The sequence below is a fragment of the Mustela putorius genome, unplaced genomic scaffold (assembly GCF_011764305.1).
Source record: "Mustela putorius furo isolate JIRA1106 unplaced genomic scaffold, ASM1176430v1.1 tig00000759_pilon_pilon_pilon, whole genome shotgun sequence".
NCBI classification, from domain to species: Eukaryota; Metazoa; Chordata; class Mammalia; order Carnivora; family Mustelidae; genus Mustela; species Mustela putorius.
Window position 1 is genome coordinate 2,751,261 of NW_025421467.1, and position 17,940 is coordinate 2,769,200.

At 35.4% G+C, this 17,940-nt stretch overlaps 1 pseudogene; it reads right to left on the bottom strand.

Annotated features, from left to right (window-relative positions):
* Window positions 1-16,555: 16,555 nt before the first annotated feature.
* Window positions 16,556-17,306, bottom strand: LOC101674764 (annotated as a pseudogene).
* Between the last annotated feature and the right edge of the window lie 634 nt (window positions 17,307-17,940).

Consider the following 17,940-nt stretch of genomic DNA (forward strand, 5'->3'; position numbering starts at 1 on the left):
TCAATGTGAGAAAGGAATCCATCAAAATCCTTGAGGAGAACACAGGCAGCAACCTCTACCTCAGCCACAGAAACATCTTCCTAGGAACATCACCAAAGGCAAGGGAAGCAAGGACAAAAATGAACTATTGGGATTTCATCAAGATCAAAAGCTTTTGCACAGCAAAGGAAACAGTTAACAAAACCAAAAGACAACTGGCAGAATGGGAGAAGATATTTGCAAACGATATATCAGATAAAGGGCTAGTGTCCAAAATACATAAAGAACTTAGCAGACTCAACACCCAAAGAACAAATAATCCAATAAGAAATGGGAAGAAGACATGAACAGACATTTCTGCAAAGAAGACATCCAGATGGCCAAGACACATGAAAAAGTACTCCACATCACTTGGCACCAGAGAAATACAAATCAAAACCACAATGAGATATCACCTCACACCAGTTAGAATGGCTAAAATTAACAAGTCAGGAAATGACAGATGCTCCCGAGGATGTGGAGAAAGGGGAGCCCTCCTACACTGTTGGTGGGAACGCAAGCTGGTGCAACCACTCTGGAAAACAGCTTGGAGGTTCCTCAAAATGTTGAAAATAGCACTACCCTTCTACCCAGAAATTGCACTACTGGGTATTTACCCTACAGATACAAACGTAGTGATCCGAAGGGGCACATGTACCCGAATGTTTGTAGCAGCAATGTCTACAATAGCCAAACTATGGGAAGAACCTAGATGTCCATCAACAGATCAATGGATCAAGAAGATGTGGTATATATACACAATGGAATACTATGCTGCCATCAAAAGGAATGAAATCTTGCCATTTGGGACAACATGGATGGAACTAGAGGGTACCATGCTTAGTGAAATAAGTCAATTGGAGAAAGACAACTATCATATGATCTCCCTGATATGAGGAAGTGGTGATGCAACATGGTGGGGGGAAGGGGGTAGGAGAAGAATGAATGAAACAAGATGGGATTGGGAGGGAGACAAACCATAAGTGACTCTTAATATCACAAACAAACTGAGGGTTGCTGGGGGGAGGGGGTGTGGGAGAGGGTGTTGGGGTAATGGACATTGGGGAGGGTATGTGCTATGGTGAGTGCTGTGAAGTGGGTAAACCTGGCCATTCACAGACCTGTACCCCTGGGGATAAAAATACATTATATTTTCATAAAAAATAAATAAATAAATACTTTAAAATTAAAAAAATTTTTGGAGTTTTTAAAAAAGATGAAGCAAATAGATAATGATTTCAGGTGATGCTAACACAGGAAATGTGTTATGTCTCAGAACAGGAGAAGCTTTTTCTCAGGTGCAAGATATTGAAATCACAAATCTGATATGATTCAAGTGTTAGAGTGATGAACTCAAAGCAATGAGACTGTTTTAAAAATAGAATTATACTGTTCTAGTAAACAAGCAAAAAAAGAATGAAAAGTTAGGGAGTCAGACTAGTTTACTACTAATAAAGTCTGCTACTCAAAGTGAGAGGGAGTAACCACAAGCAGTCGGTGGCAATTATTGGGGGAAATAAATTACTACATATTAATAGTCCAACAATTTGAAGCTCTTTTCTAAAGCATTTATACCAGTGTTTTTTAACATAATTACATTCTGAAGCTATCGGTATTTCTAGGAACATTCATTGTTTGTCATTCTTTTTATGGGTAATGCTCTGAATTACCATAAAATTGTTTCTCAGGAGATTTATCGTAGACATATAAAAACATCTTTGAATGCTTTGTATCAGAAAGTATCACTGACTCAGTTCCTGTAACCAAGAAGAATTAATTGAGTACTTACTAGGAGCTGAAATTTCAAAGAAAAATCATATTGCCCCTAATATCAGTAAACTCAACATTTAGTAGGAGAGACCAACCAATACTCAAATGATGAATTTTAACAATTAAGGACTTATAATATATATTTAATTTATTTTCTGATTAAGTACATTTTGTTACCATCCAATTAGTATTATACAAAAGAATATGTTGCTATTTAAATTGTTTATATAAGCATGCCAATATATTCCAGAAAAAAAATTATATTTGTTAATTGGACGTCTTCAAAAATAAATGCATTGCACACATATAACAAATTTTGATTTAATATCTCACTGCAAATAGTTTCTAAACGAAATTATAGGAATCATTAGGCACAGAACCCGTGATGGAGATCTTCATAATTATTTACTCTCACTTCTGTTTGGTCTAGTTTTCCTGTTTATTTCACTACAAATAGTTCATAAATGATACTAATTTAAGATTTTTACATGACTATTTATGATATTTATTCATGAAGTACATGCGTCTCTTAAAGTAGCTCTAATAACTTCCCTAAATATGTCCTATTGTCTACACACAGGATGATTTGTGTAAGTATCCCTACATTTCCAAAGGGTAGGCTTTTTGAAATCACATAAATTCAGTTAATGATTTTCTTTGTGTTACCTAGTGTAACACACTTTGTTAACATTTTTTTTTGTTGTTTCTCAGCTCTCTTGTATCCTATAAATTTACCTAACGCAGTTCACTGATACTTTGAAAGCTTTTAATTTCCCCCTCCTATTTCTCTTCATATTCCTGTTTCGTTGGTTACTGTCTACTGTGAGAGCTTCTTTCTGCCTCCATTTTTTACCTGCCACATGCTGTATTTTATGTCTATGTCAACTGTCTGAATTAAAAATGCATAGAGTAAATCTGATGTTTTAATATTGCTTAGAACAAAGTCCATACTCTTCATAATAACCTTCCAGGCCCTTTATGGTCATTGACAGTTTCATTCCCAGGTTTTTGCTAATCTCTTTATATTCTAACCACATTTACTCCCCAAATATGCCACGGATGGACATAGGCTGTATTACTGACTTGAAACAGCATTAACAGTGACTTAACAAAGGTTTATTTTGTGATCATTACAAGTTGACTGAGAACCCTACTCTCTGCTCTCCTCACTCAGGGATGAGGGCTGACAGCACCTGCAGAAAATGGCTGGGAGAAAGGAGCACGGAACATGTTGGACAGACTCTTGTATGCTTTCCTTCAGAAGTGATGCGTATGTTATGTTCCCACTCTATTGAAAAAGCAAGTCATATGATCACACCTGTGTAGGAAAACCAGAGTATATGCAAACTCACGTCTTCATGATTCTGCTTATTCTAATTGTTCTTCATTTTGCTGCCCAAATTATACTCTTTTCCATATTATAAAATCCTTTCCATTCTTCATAGTTGAGCCCCCTTTATATGCCTTCGGCATCGTGTTAAGATGCTTCAAAACATTTATGTCATTATAATAATAGCATTGATAAAAGTAACAGCACCAAAAGCATTACTTTTTGAACACCATGTGCCAAGCCCTGATCTGGATGATTATGAATATCATATTCAGTCCAGACGAAAACCCTATGACCTTATTAGTTATATATCCTTTCAGCAGAGAAGCAAGCTTAGAACCATGAAGGCTAAAGGATTTGGCTTTATCTACACACCTGATGGATGGGCAACTCAAGATTTGAATCATTATCTGTCTGGATGCACAGAGTGGTGGCTGCAGAATATTCTGTAGTCTCTACCTTGCATCATAGAACCCATTCTGAGCTCTTGAAATTTGCAGCTATTTCCATAGTCTTTCTACATAAGGAGCTGCAGTAAATAATTGGTGAATTATTTAGTATCATTAGTATATTCTTTAACAACTCCATAGTCCTCTGTTTCTTTCTTAGGTGGGGTAACAGTCCTTTAAATACATAGTTTGATTTATCTATATAAGGGGAAATAAAAAAAACCTGTAGGGAGCCTAGATCCGTATTTATTGAAGAAATCTTGTTAAACTTCTCTTATCATTAAACTATGGCTGAATCTATTGACAGAGCAAGTAGTGCCACTGCCTCTGGATTCCAGCTGGACAATCCTGAATGTACAAAGAAGAGATGGAAATGCAAAAAGAATTCTGAAACCTCCATGGGGTGCCATTTTAGAGTTGAATGCTCAATACAACTCTGCCTCTATGAGGCAACTTGGCTGCAATTTTTAAAATATATCTAGTTTCACTGTGTTTTAGCAGCACATTTACATGTTATGAACTCTGACTACATTAATTATAGCTGCCACTTTCTATAAATAAATATCAGTAGCAAATAAAACTAGTATTCAATATTGTTTTGTACTTCTCCAGGCATAGCCTGTCAGTAAATTGGTTAGAGTCTTTGATTGTCATTCTACACTGAGCTTGGTTAGTGCCAGTATAATTGGTGTGAAAGTAATGAAATTACATCATAATTTTAGAAGCAATATAGCTACCATATGCTTGCATTATAATATAACTGTTGGTTTGTTTGCAGATTACACATGCCTCAGGCATCCTTTAGAGTCATTTCAATTTATTTAGAGGAACTTCTACATGCATCAATTGGAATGATGTTCAATGAAAAATTAAAGAAAAATAATTGCTTAATTAAAAAATATATAGCATCTATGTTTATTCCCGCAACTAATGATCAGGAAAAACAAAGTTTCTTAAGTTCTTATGGTGACATTATGAATATGCAAACAGAAATTGCTTAGGGTTGAATCTAACAGAATTAACCAAAACAGAAAATATTTATATTTTTTCAGTAGTGACCATTTGTATGCTAACAGAAGTCAATTTTTGAAATTATACCAATTCAAAATATCACTATAATGCTTTTTTGATTTTTTTTCTTTATGACATCAGGCTTCATGGGAAAGAGTGTCTTAATAAGATTGGCTGTGAAGACTCAAATACAATTTAAATAAATGGAATAGAGAGTTGACATATCAGTGACAAGAATAAACAGTTCTGTGTATTAAAATTTGGACACGGGAATGCTCTTTATCCCTGAATCTTTATAGTTATCAAAACTTTGAAAGGATTATAGCAAATATGGTGGCATAAAAACAGAGTAAGATTTTTCTGGTCAATTACTTGGTTTTTAATTTTTTAAGATAACATTTTTAGAGATGCAGAATGCATAGCCATATACTTAAAATGCATTAAACAGAGCTTATTAAATATTCAATAATTCAGAAGATAGTCATTGTCTTGCTACCTCACGGTTAGCTCTGTAGGAGTCATTTATCATGGGCCCAGAGTTAAACATAGGCTGTCTACCAGTGTGATTTCAGAGGTATACCTCCTAGGCTAAACTTAGCTGTTCAAAAATGTTTGAAATGATTTTACCAGAGGACAAAAATCTTTAAATGTACTAATAGAGATAAGGTTTAAAATCTAAATATTCATGATTGAGGGAATATATTAGATAAGACTTGTAATAAGGTGCACATGATATTCTGGATCTTGGTATTTTCCCCCAAGAGTAAGTTTTTATAGTTGAAGGGAGCAGTGGTGGATTCGAAAATGAAGCCAGAAGCACCACGGTCTCTCTTCAACTCTGCTGTGATAGATTTCTGACTAGCCTAGTGTGGAGGCTGGGTGGAGAATGTCAAAATGGAGCACTGTGTAAAATACATCAGAGGAGCAGAAAGGATGATGGGCACCAACATCGAAACATGAATAGGCACATAAAAATGTATCTTCAATTATCTACTGGACTTTAATTATCACCTCTGAGTTTCTCCCAAATTTAGGTATCACTCATGATCTCTTATCAGTATACGAGGTCCACTAGATATATCTACCATCACCTCAAACTCAGTGGACTCTCAAGGGCATTTTGGTCCTAACATTATCATGAGCATACAATATGTTTTCAGCTCTTCAGAAACTACGTTGATCCCAAGAGAAAAACATTCACCCTCTCATTTCAATTCAGAATTCATACGATTGTCTCTAGATGTATTATTTCAAGGTCTTATATATGTTTCTTTGAAATTTTATTTTCCATTCTTCTTCTCCATACTCATGTCCATCATGTATTCTGGTCTTTGTTATCATATGTCCAAATCAGTTGATGGTGTCTTACTGGTTTTTCTTATCTTCAGTATCCTGAAGTCACATATCTTTAAACTTCTCACTTAGGCATACTTTCCTAAAAAATTCTTCTTACTGGGCCAGATCCCTGCTTAAGAATATGTGACAGTTTCACATTGCGTATTTTTTAATAAATATTAGTTTTCATTACTCTTAATATACAGATAACAGTCTTACTCTGTTTTGTGTAGTGTACTATGAATGAAACTGCCTCACTTTATGTATATAAAACTTATTCTGTTCATTTGACCATAAAAATTACCTCTTCTCACCATATTTATCTATTAAATTTTCCTAATACTTGACAGTCCAGGTTATGTCTTTTTTTTTCCCCCATAAGTTCTTATACCACTAAGATTTTCCTTATGAAGTCTTATCCCATTTGTTGTCACTGCTCACCCACTGTAAGCTCTTTTCCTAATAGCTTCAAATGGCAAAGTTGTCTTGAGGCCAAGGGTGATATCCATATTATTTTTGTATAACTTACCACATATAACCGATGATGATTATGTATCAGGTGCTAATATTTATCATCTTACATATTGATTTTCATTGCGCTTAGGGTTAAATTACTTGACTAGTTGTTAAGTATAAATTGTCAAGTAGCTTAATTATTTTTTGACTCCATTCAGGAGTTAAATCCCAATAGGCACTTATGTCTGGAAATTTAGTCAAGATTTATATTCTTCTTTCTACCCCTCTTCTCCCAAAATATTTCTCTCAAAATAGTTGATTGAATGAGGTGACCACTAAGTTCCATTCTATTCCTGGGATCTTATGATTCTGAAACTACAGGACTCATATGGGAAAGCAGCACTAAAGTCAAATCCTCTTGTATAAAGTTAAGATATAAAGTTGTATAAAGTTAAGGTTGGAGGCAGGTTACTGGAAAAATTGCAAAATTAAAAAAAATAATGTTAATTATATGTAAAGAATATATAATTTTTATTATATATCCATAAGAAATAATGATAAAATAATATGTTAGCAAAATTGCTAACAATGATTATAATGAGCTGGATTTGTGATGCAATGTGAGCATTGGCCTAGTTATCAAAAACAGAGGTAAAGTGTAATGATGGGATTTAAATATGAATCAGGAACACCTGGGTGGCTAAGTGAGTTAAGCATCTCTCTTTGGCTCAGGTTGCAATCTCAGAGTCCTGAGATTGAGCCCCACATTAGGCTCCCTGCTCAGTGGGTAGTCTGCTCGAGTTTCTCTCTCTCCCTCTCCCTCTGCTCCTCCCCCACCATTAATGCTCTCTCTCTCTCAAATAAATATATAAAACATTAAAAAAAGTGTGATTCCAAAATTATAAGTAAGGTATAATTACTATTATAACACATTTGTGTCCTTTCAGAATTACCTGTGCTCTAATCAGTTCTACAGCTTTGGCAGTTAAAAAGAGCATATTCTCTAAGGTCAGGGATTTTAGGAAACCAGTCCTTACCTGGCTCGCTGCCTTCTGTAGCTACATGATTAAATTGGCTAGTAGAAATTCCTGGACAATAGAATGCCAGGGGATAATATATCAGTATGTTCTTTTTCTTCATAATAGACAAAATTAGAATGTCTGTTTCCTCCCTTTTATACTGTTACCCTGGAGCATGTTTTACCTTTTTTTCTTCCCAACTGCACACTTCCTGTTCACTTACCTTTCTCATTTCCAACAAAGGAAATGATTTATGTAAAGTAATCTATATAAATCCTAAACCCGTGGAAGAAAGTTGAAATCTTTGAAGGAAATATCTATCATCCTATGTAAAATTGATTCAAACCCATTCTGGGTCAACAGGAGCAAACCACACCCTTGTGTATTCCTATCCTGTACATGACACCTAGCAGGGCTATTGGAATGACTAACATGGGAAATTCTTGGGATAGGTTTTAGAGACGGAAGTCCAATACAGGAATTACTGTTTGGTAATAAACATACTTAACCCCTTCCCCTCATTGAATATAATAATCTACAAAGTACACTAACAGAAGACCATGTTACAGATAAAGTATTATTGATTCTTAATGCTTTCTGGAAATTTTTATAGTAAGATTCTTTGAATTACTTCCAAGGAAGAAGGAGCATGCACCAAATTCTGAGCTAGCAAGTTTCTAGGGCAAGCATCTGTTTCTGAGAGGAACAAATCTATGCATATGGATGTGAGATAACCTTTTTTTTTAAAATTTTATTTATTTATTTGACAGAGATCACAAGTAGGCAGAGAGGCAGGCAGAGAGAGAGGGGGAAAGCAGGCTCTCTGCTCAGCAGAGAGCCTGATGCAGGGCTCAATCCCAGGACCCTGAGATCATGACCTGAGCAGAAGGCAGAAGCTTAACCCACTGAGCCACCCAGGCACCCCATGGGATTACCTTCTTTGTGGCTGGATTGATCTTCCCCCAATGATAGGAGTTAGGGAGATCCTCTGTTAACTAGATTATATGTTAGCAATGAGACATAGGTTCTGACAGATACATTCATGCTTGTAATTACTTACATAGCTAATGAAAAGGCTATTCATGGATAAAATCATTATATTCTACTGCAAACAAATTCTTGGGACACAAAGAACAGCTGGATTTTTTAAAAAATCAATCTTGAAACTAAAGAATTTGAAATATGAATAAAAAACCATAAAACAATGTTAATAACCATACAATTTTTAGCTTTTTCTGGTATTCTCTCTCTCTCTTTTTAGATAGCATGCGTGAGCATGAGTTAGGGAGGGGGGGAAGAGCAGAGAGGGAGGAGAGAATTTTAAGGAGACTTCATGCTAAACATAGAGCCCCATGCAGAACTCAAACTCATGACCCTGAGATCATGACCTGAGTGGAAATCCAGCTTCCAAGAGTTGGAGGCTTAACCAACTGAACCACCCAGGTGCCTATTTACTTCTTTCAGGATGGCAGGTCTGCTCTGACTAAAGTATGGAAAATCTATTCTGAGAGTTACAGAAACAACAAGAATTAAATATTAGACAAAGATTTTGGTCTGTATTCAGATTGTTATCATTCAGGTCTCTCAAGATTTTCAGCAAGAGTATATATAGAATTCAATTTTAAAATTTCCCTCCAAACTCTCAAAGTCCTTGGAAAGTTATACATATTACTTTAAAATATGCTTAAATCAAATGTTTTGCTATGCAATTTAAAATAATAACAAAGCATTTAGAATTTGTAGAGTAGAGGACATGCTATTACATGAAAAAGACTACTTTTACTTTATAAATACATAAGAACACTAAAATGAGAATAATTTTTTTATTAAATTTTGTGTATTTATTTGATAGAGAGGGAGAGGTCATAAGTAGACAGAGAGGCGGTGGGGTTGGGAAGCAGGCTCCCTGCTGAGCAGAGAGCCTGATGTGGGGTTTGATCCCAGGACCCTGAGACCATGACCCAAATAGATGGCAGAGGCTTAACCTACTGAGCCACCCAGGTGCCCCAAATGAGAATAATTTTAAAAGACACATATCTTGGGTTGCCTGGGTGGCTCAGTCAGTTAAGCATCTGCCTTCAGTTCTGGTCATGATCTTGGGGTCCTGGAATGGAGTCCCACATCAGGCTCCCTGGTCAGCGGGGAGTCTGCCTCTCCCTTTCCTTCTGCCTAGCACCTGCTCTGCCTGCTGCTCTGCCTGCCCTCCCCCTGCTTGTGTTCTCTCTCTCTGAAAAATAAATAAATAAAATCTTAAAAATAATAAAAGACACATGTCTTCTGAGTCAAGAGTTGTAATATGGACACTGATTACCAGAACTTATTGACTGAGATACTATAAATTGTGAGGTATTATCCTCAAATTCAAAGAGCCATAGCGGCTTCCAACAGAAGGTTGTATTTGAAGAAGTTCTAAAATGAAGACAGCTTATTCAGAGTAGGTAGAAGTCGGTTGTCACAAATGCCTAGTGTGTTGTTTATGATCATTAGTAATGTCTGCTGATTTCCAAAGCATGTTAAGAGGCTTTGTGTAGAAACAGCCACATGGTGATGAACTGGAGTAGGTATTATTGCATTCTGATATTAAATTATGCTTTATAGTGTATCTGTAGGGTTGCATCAATCCAACAATATAACATTTGCTAAGCAAAAGTACTTTAATGTCTTTTCTAGGCAAGTAAATGGCAGAGCAAGTGTACATTATTCTCAACAGGGAAATTCAAGTATATTTTGCTGCTGCCGATGAAAAGATTAAATAAAGGAAATCCAATTTAAAATATCAGTGTTCCAGCAGTAACCTGTAGTGAAAACAGAATTCTGAAATAAGAAATTTGTCATTGTCTTCAGGTATAGGGACTTGCACGATTTAAGACAGTAAGAAAATCATATTCTTTTTCATTTTTTTAAAAAAAGTTATCAGCAACTGCACTTTCATGCATGGACAATGGATGTGGAAAGATGCTTCTGCCTCTAAGACCAGGAATATCATTATTTGAGTGCTTCCCAGCATTTAATAGACATTAGCTAATTAAAATCTACCCAACATCCTTAAAGAGAATGTATTTTGTTAGAACTTTACAAAGGGCAAAAGAAGAATCAAAGAATGTTAACACATAACCTAGTGTTGCACAGCTAGGAAATTGCAGACACTGAATGCCAACCTCTGTCCCTGAAACGTCAAGGTGAATCAGAGCCCTTATCTAGATGATCCTGCACTCACTTGTGCCATAAACCTGGGTTCATCCAGTCTAGCTCTTTTTATGTAATAATTTTTACATAATAATATATAATAATTATATAAATAATTTTATATAATGAGTCTCTTCTATGAAATAATATAAAGTTGCAGTAGCCAAAATATGGTGGTCTTAATTTAGGAAATTTCCTTTAATAATTTACTATTATTATTTCACAAGCCTTGCAGAAACAATAAGCCAAGTGTAGGGGCAGGGGTAGAGAAAGAAATATGGCTTGTTCTCATTTTACTACTTAAAGTCATTAGTAACACTGCAATACTTTCTTATATAAATATATATATGTATGCATATACACATATTTAAACTGAGGTTAATATCTACTTAATCTGCATTTAATAATTATTTGATAGTTGAAAAAGTTGCATACTAGAAAGAAGTATCTTCAATATAATTATCTTTCAATTCCTAAAATAATCATTTTAAGTTCAGTTCTTCTCTTAAATACAAGTTAACATAGGAATGGTTTGGAAATGAACTTGCTCATATCTAGCTATTCATTTTGCAAAATATTTAGCTGTCCTAGATATGTAAGGACATATTAAATTAGATGAATAATCTATTTCCTGGCCAACAAACACAACTCAATTTCCCAAAAACAAAACCAAATAAACAAAACAAAAATAAAACTTGCCAAAACAATCTCTATAATTAGACTACTAATTTGTTCCTTTAAAACCTTAGTATCTCTTTCTCACTTGGTAGTGAATCAAATGTAATCAGCTGGTGGTAAGTGCTAATCAAATGACAGTAGAGATAGAATTCAGATGAATGTTTTCTTACAATTTCCTTCATAGGCTATGTAACACTTATGTCTGGGTTATTAAGTATTCAACATAACTAAACCTTGTAGAGGATGCCATAAATGTTTTTCTCACCAATTTCTTACACAAAGCTGGAAACTGAAGCTTAAGTCAGGAGGTTGATTTCTCCTACAAGAGAAACAGTGTGATTTTCTTCACACCCCTGCCAGAGGCAATTATGGCTGTATTTAATTCCTGAATATACAGTTCTTTGAACTCTCATTCACAACCTCCGAGGGGGAAAATAGTGTTCTTTGTGTCAAAATACAGTATCTATTTTCTCTAAGACTTAATTTTTTTTTAGGGCAGCTTTAAGTTCAAAGCAAAATTGAGGGGAAGGCCCAGAGATATCTCACATATTCCTCACCCCCCAGATACTTAGCTCCTTCATTATCAACATCCCTCACTTGGTGGTGCATTCCTTGCAACTGATGAACTTACACTGACTCATCATAATAACTCAAAGACCACAGTTCACACTACGTTTCACCCTTGATTTCCAACATTGAATATGTAGGTTTAGAGAAATGTGTAATGACATATATTCATCATTATGGTGTCACACAAGGTGTTTTCACTGCCCTAAAAATCCTCTGTGCTCTATCTGTTCATCCATTCCCACCCACCAATCTCTGGCAACTGCTGATCTTTTTACTGTATCCATAGTTTTCCCTTCTCCACAGTGTTATATATCTGGAATTGTACAATACATGGTCTTTCAAATTGGCTTCTTTCACTCAGTAATACACATTTAAGTTCCCTTCATATGTTTTCATGTCTTGATAGCTTACTTATCTTTATCTCTGAATGATATCCATTATCTGAATGCACAACAGATGATGCATTCTTTAGTTTATTAAAGGACATCTTGGTTGCTTCCAAGTATTGGCAATTATGAATTAAAACTCCTATAAACATCCGTGCGCAGATATTTGTGTAGATAATAAGTTTTCAACTCTCTTTAGGTAAGCACCAAGGAATGCAATTGTTGGATCATATGGTACGAGTATGCTTAATTTTGTAAAAACTGACAAAGTGTATTCCAAACTATACTGTTTTGCATTTTTATCAACCCTGAATGTGAATTCCTGCTGCATCCTCACCAGTGTTTGGTAAGGCCAGTGTTCCAGATTTTGGCCATTTTAATACGTAGGTAATGGTATCTCCTTGTTTTAATGTACATTTCCCACAAATTACATGGTGCACCTTTCCATATGCATACTTGCCATCTGTGTATCTTCTTTGGTGAAGAGTCTATTAAAGGCTTTGGTCTGGGTATTAATAGGGTCCTTTGTTTTCTTGTTGTTGAGTTTAAGAGTTCTTTGTATGGTTTTGGTAACCATCTTTTATGACCTTTGTCTTTTGCAAATATTTTTTTTCCAGTCTGTCACTTGTTTTATTATTCTCGCGATACCGTCTTTTGAAGAGCAGAAGTTTTAAATTTAACAAAGTCTGGCTTATCCATTATTTCTTTTATGGATTATTGTCCCTGGTGTTGTATCTAAAGAGTTATCACTGCACCCCAAGTCTTCTAGGTATTTTATCTTCTTAAAAATTTTAGGTTGGCATTGTGCATTTAAGTTCATGATCTATTTTGAGTTAATTTTTGTAAAGGGTGTAAAGTCTGTATCTAAATTCCTTTTTTGCATGTGGATGTCTAATTGTTCCAGCAGCATTTATTGAAAAGACTATCTTTGCTCCATTGTATTGCCTTTGCTCCGATAACAAAGATCAGTTGGGTATACATATTAGTCGATTTCTGGGCTCTCTACTCTGTTTTATTGGCTTATTTGTCTATTCTTTGGCCAATATCACCTTGTCTTGATTATGATAACTTTATATTAAATCATGAAGTCAGGTAGTATTAACCTTCCAATTTCTTCTCCTTCAATATGGGCTAGCTCTTCTGATTTTTTGTCTCTCCATATAAACTTTGGAATCAGTTTGTTGGTACCCAAAAAATTACTTGCTGGGTATTTTGACTGGGATTGCATTGAATTTATAGATCAAATTCGGAAAAACTGACATCTTGATAATATCAAGTCTTCCTATCCTCGAACATAGAATATTTCTACATTTATTTATTCTTAGATTTCACTTATCAGAGTTTTGTACTTTCCCTCATCTAGATCATGTACATATTTGGTTAGTTTATATCTAAGTAGTTCACTTGAGAGGATGCTAATGTAAGTGATATTCTTTTTTTTAGTTCAAATTGCACTTGTTCATTGCTGATGTATAGAAAAGCAAGTGACTTCCGTATGTTAACCTTGTACCCTCCAACCTTGCTATAATTAATTATAAGTTCCAGAAGTTTTTCTGTCAATTCTTTTGGATTATTTATGTAGACAATTATGTCATCTGTAATCGAAGATAGTTTTTTTTTTCCTAATCTGTATACCTTTCTTTTGTTTTTCTTGTCTTATTATATTAGTCAGAACTTCCAATGTGATGTTAAAAGGGAGTGTCAGGAGACCACATCCTTATCCAGGACTTGATCTTAATGGGGAAAACTGAGTTTGTCACTATTATGTATGATGTTAGCTGCAGGTTTTTTGTAAATATTCTCTTTTTCAAAAGATTTATTTATTTATTTTAGAGGAGCAGGAGGTTCAGAAGAGCAAGAGAGAATCTCAAGCAGACTCCACACTGAGTGAGGAGCCCAATATGGGGTTTAATCTTATAACCCTGAGATCATGAGCTGAGCCAAAACCAAGAGCTGGATGCTTAACCAAATGTACCACCCAGATGCTTCTGTAAATATCTTTTATCAAGTTGAAGTAGTCCCCCTCTATCCCTAGCAGACTGAGAGTTTTTATCATGAATGGCTATTAGATTTTGTTAAATGTTTTTTTCTGGATTTGTTGCTATGGTCATGTGATTTTTCTTTTTTAGCCAGTTGATATGATGAATCACATTAGTTGATTTTTGAAGGCTGAACTAGCCTTGCATACCTGGGATAAATCTTACATGGTATATAATTTTCTCATACATTATTAGATTTGCTCATATTTTATTTTAAATTTTTATATCTGTGGTCAAGAGAAATATAGATGTGTACTTTTCTCTTAATGGCTTGGTCTGGTTTTGGCATTAGGGTAGTTTTGGGCTCAGAATAAATTAGGAAGCATTCCCTCCATTCTCTGAAAGAGAAGATAGAGAATTGATACAATTTTATTCTTAAATGTTTGGTAGAATTTACTAATGAACCCATATGGCTTTGGTGCTCTCTAGTTTGGAAGGTTTTAATTATTTATTCCATTTCTACTCTGTTCCACTGGTCTATGTGTCTATTTTTATGTCAGTACCATGCTGTCTTGGTGATCACAGCTTTGTAATAAAGCTTGAAATGAGGTAACTTGATGCCCCCAGCTTTACTTTTGTTTTTCAACATTTTATCAGCGATTCGGGGTCTCTTCTGATTCCATACAAATTTTTGGATTATTTGCTCCAGCTCTTTGAAGAATACCGGTGGAATTTTTATCGGAATGGCATTAAAAGTATAGATTGCTCTAGGCAGTATAGACATTTTAACAATGTTTCTTCTTCCGATCCAAGAGCATGGAATGGTCTTCCATCTTTTTTTTTTTTTTTTTTTAGATTTTATTTATTTATTTGACAGACAGAGATCACAAGTAGGCAGAGAGGCAGGCAGAGAGAGAGAGAGAGAGGGAAGCAGGCTTCCTGCGGAGCAGAGACCCCGATGCGGGGCTCGATCCCAGGACCCTGAGATCATGACCCGAGCCGAAGGCAGCAGCCCAAACCACTGAGCACCCAGGTGCCCCTGGTCTTCCATCTTTTTGTGTCTTCTTCAATTTCTTTCATGAGTGTTCTGAAGTTCCTTAAGTACAGATCCTTTACCTCTTTGGTTAGGTTTATTCCCAGGTATCTTATGGTTTTTGGTGCTATAGTAAATGGAATCGATTCTCTAATTTCCCTTTCTGTATTTTCATTGTTAGTGTATAAGAAAGCCACTGATTTCTGCACATTGACTTTGTATCCTGCCATTTCTTTGACAGATATAAATGGATTCAGATTATTTATTTCTATTCATATAAATTTTGACAAATTGTATCTCTCAAGGAATTTATGCATTTCACTTTTGATATTAGTAATTTGTGTCCCCTCTCTTCTTTTCTTACTTATTCTGGCTAAATGTTTATTCATATTATTGATCTTTGCCAAGAAATACCTTTTGGTTTCATTGGTTTTCTCTATTGATAACTTGTTTTTCAATCTTATTGATTTCTGTGCTGATTATTATTATTTCTTTTCTTCTCCTTACTTTGAGTTTAATTTGTTTTACTTTTACTATTTTCTTAAAGTATAAATGTGGATTATTGGTTTTATTTTTTTCTAATATAGACATTCAACGGTATCAATTTTCCTCTAGGCATTGTTTTCACTGCATCCCACAATTTTTTTCTTTTTGGGGGGTGGGGTGTAAGTGAATTTTTATTGGAAAAGTAAGTTGTCAACTTAAGCAGCAACAAAGAAAGAATGAATAAGGAAAATACCTGTTGTCACAGATACACAAGACCTCCATCATATATGATATGGGAGGCATTTCAGCTTGTGACCCCTAGCACAGAAATGCCAAATGCTTTTCCATTCAATCTAATACTTCTGGCTTCCTAACCAAAAGGAATACTGTAAGAGCATGGGGAAGTTTCTTACTGAAAGGAAACTCCTGAAGAAGAGTATGGGAGAGAATGTAGAAATTAAGAATTATGTAGAATAACTTTTAAAGTAATGAGCTACATTTTCATATCTTTACCATAATACAAAACACAGACACTTTCCAAACTGGTTCAGATTACTTAAAAACTGGGTATGTTTTTAGTCCTTTACATAAGTGTTTGAAAGTTACTTATGTTTATATGGAATGAAGATATTAATACTTTTCTACAACAGTAACCACACACTAGGAAGGTTAAGACAAGCACAAATCAAACAATGGAGTTTTTCCAAAGTTGCAGTATGAAAAGACTATGAACAGTTGATTCCATCCATGTGAATGGGCTTCTTTGCTGTAAGAAATCCAAATTGAAAAAGGAATGAAGATGAGTAAAAAGGTTTCTTGAAGAGAAGAAGGTCGATACCCTGTATGCATTTAGTTTTCTGCCCCTTTCCCAGCATCATTTTCTTCTCCTGCACTGTCTGAGGTCCATAATGTTAGGTTGTCTCTAAGCAACTGTGTTGTGAAGGTGTTGTCTTTGTATGAGTCTTCGTTCAACAGATCAACTTGTGCAACGGGCTCATCAAAAGCTGTTTTAGCCAGTGTGCAGGCAAGATATGGGTAATTAAGGATCTCATAGTAAAATACCAGTCCAGACAGATGGAGTGTGTGGGTTGCATCTCTTTCTTGCTTATATCAAAAGTCTCTTGGTGATCTCCTTGGGAATTATCTATAGTTTGTTTTGTACCATAACCACATGCAACTTCAGTGAGGTACTGGAAGTAATGTCCCTTCATTTTCAGATGTAAGAACTTACTCTCTGGATTAGTTGCATTGGTTATTAAATACTAATCCAACAATTACAGCACCATGGTGCAGATGGACCTTAGTTCAGACTCCACTTTCTACTGAAAATCCTTAATCCTCTGCAACTTCTTATTAGAGGTTTTCTGCTCCCTGCTCCAGATGACCCTCCAGGTGGACCAGTGGTCCACTATCAGGTTCTAGTAGGCCCCCAAAGCAGGTTTCTCTCCTCGTTGGACAACTCAGTGGCCCACTCCATCACAGCCTTCATGCACTTGGCCATATCATCCTGGTGCTCAGCCTGCTCAGTCAGTTTTGCCTTTTGGATCAGCTCTGTCTTCCCTATGGGGACAGGGAGAGGAGAGCGAGAGTGAGCACCCATCTGGACTGGCTAGAGAGGTACGTCCCTGGTGCAAGTCCCACCACCTTGATCCACTTTTGGCCTCAGTCAAGGACCCTCCAGACTCCTGTATCTCACAATTTCTTTTTTTTAAGTTGTGTTGTTTTAATTTAGTTCAAAATATTTTTAAACTTATCTTGAAATCTATTCTCTGGCCCATGTGTTATTTTATAAGGTGTTCTTTAATCTTTAGGAATCTGAGAATTTTCCAGTTATCTTTTGTTATTGATTTAAAGTTTAATTCCACAGTGGTCTGGGAACAAACATTGTATGATTTTATTTGTTTGGATTCGCTACTGTATATTTTATGGACCAAAATGTGCTCTGTCTTGGTGAGTATTCCATATGAGCTTGAGAAGAATGAGCATTTTGCTGTTGCTGGATGAAGTTGTCTATAGATGTTCATTATATCCAGGTGGTGGGTACTATTGTTGAGCTCAACTATGTCCTTACTGATTTTCTGCCCGCTAGATACGTCCATTTATGATAGAGGCATGTTGAAGTCTCCAACTATGATTGTGGATTCGTCTACATTTTAGTATGTATTTTAATGATTCTTGATCACAAATAAATGTTTGCACAATGATGTATAATTATTTTCCAGTTGATGCTTCTA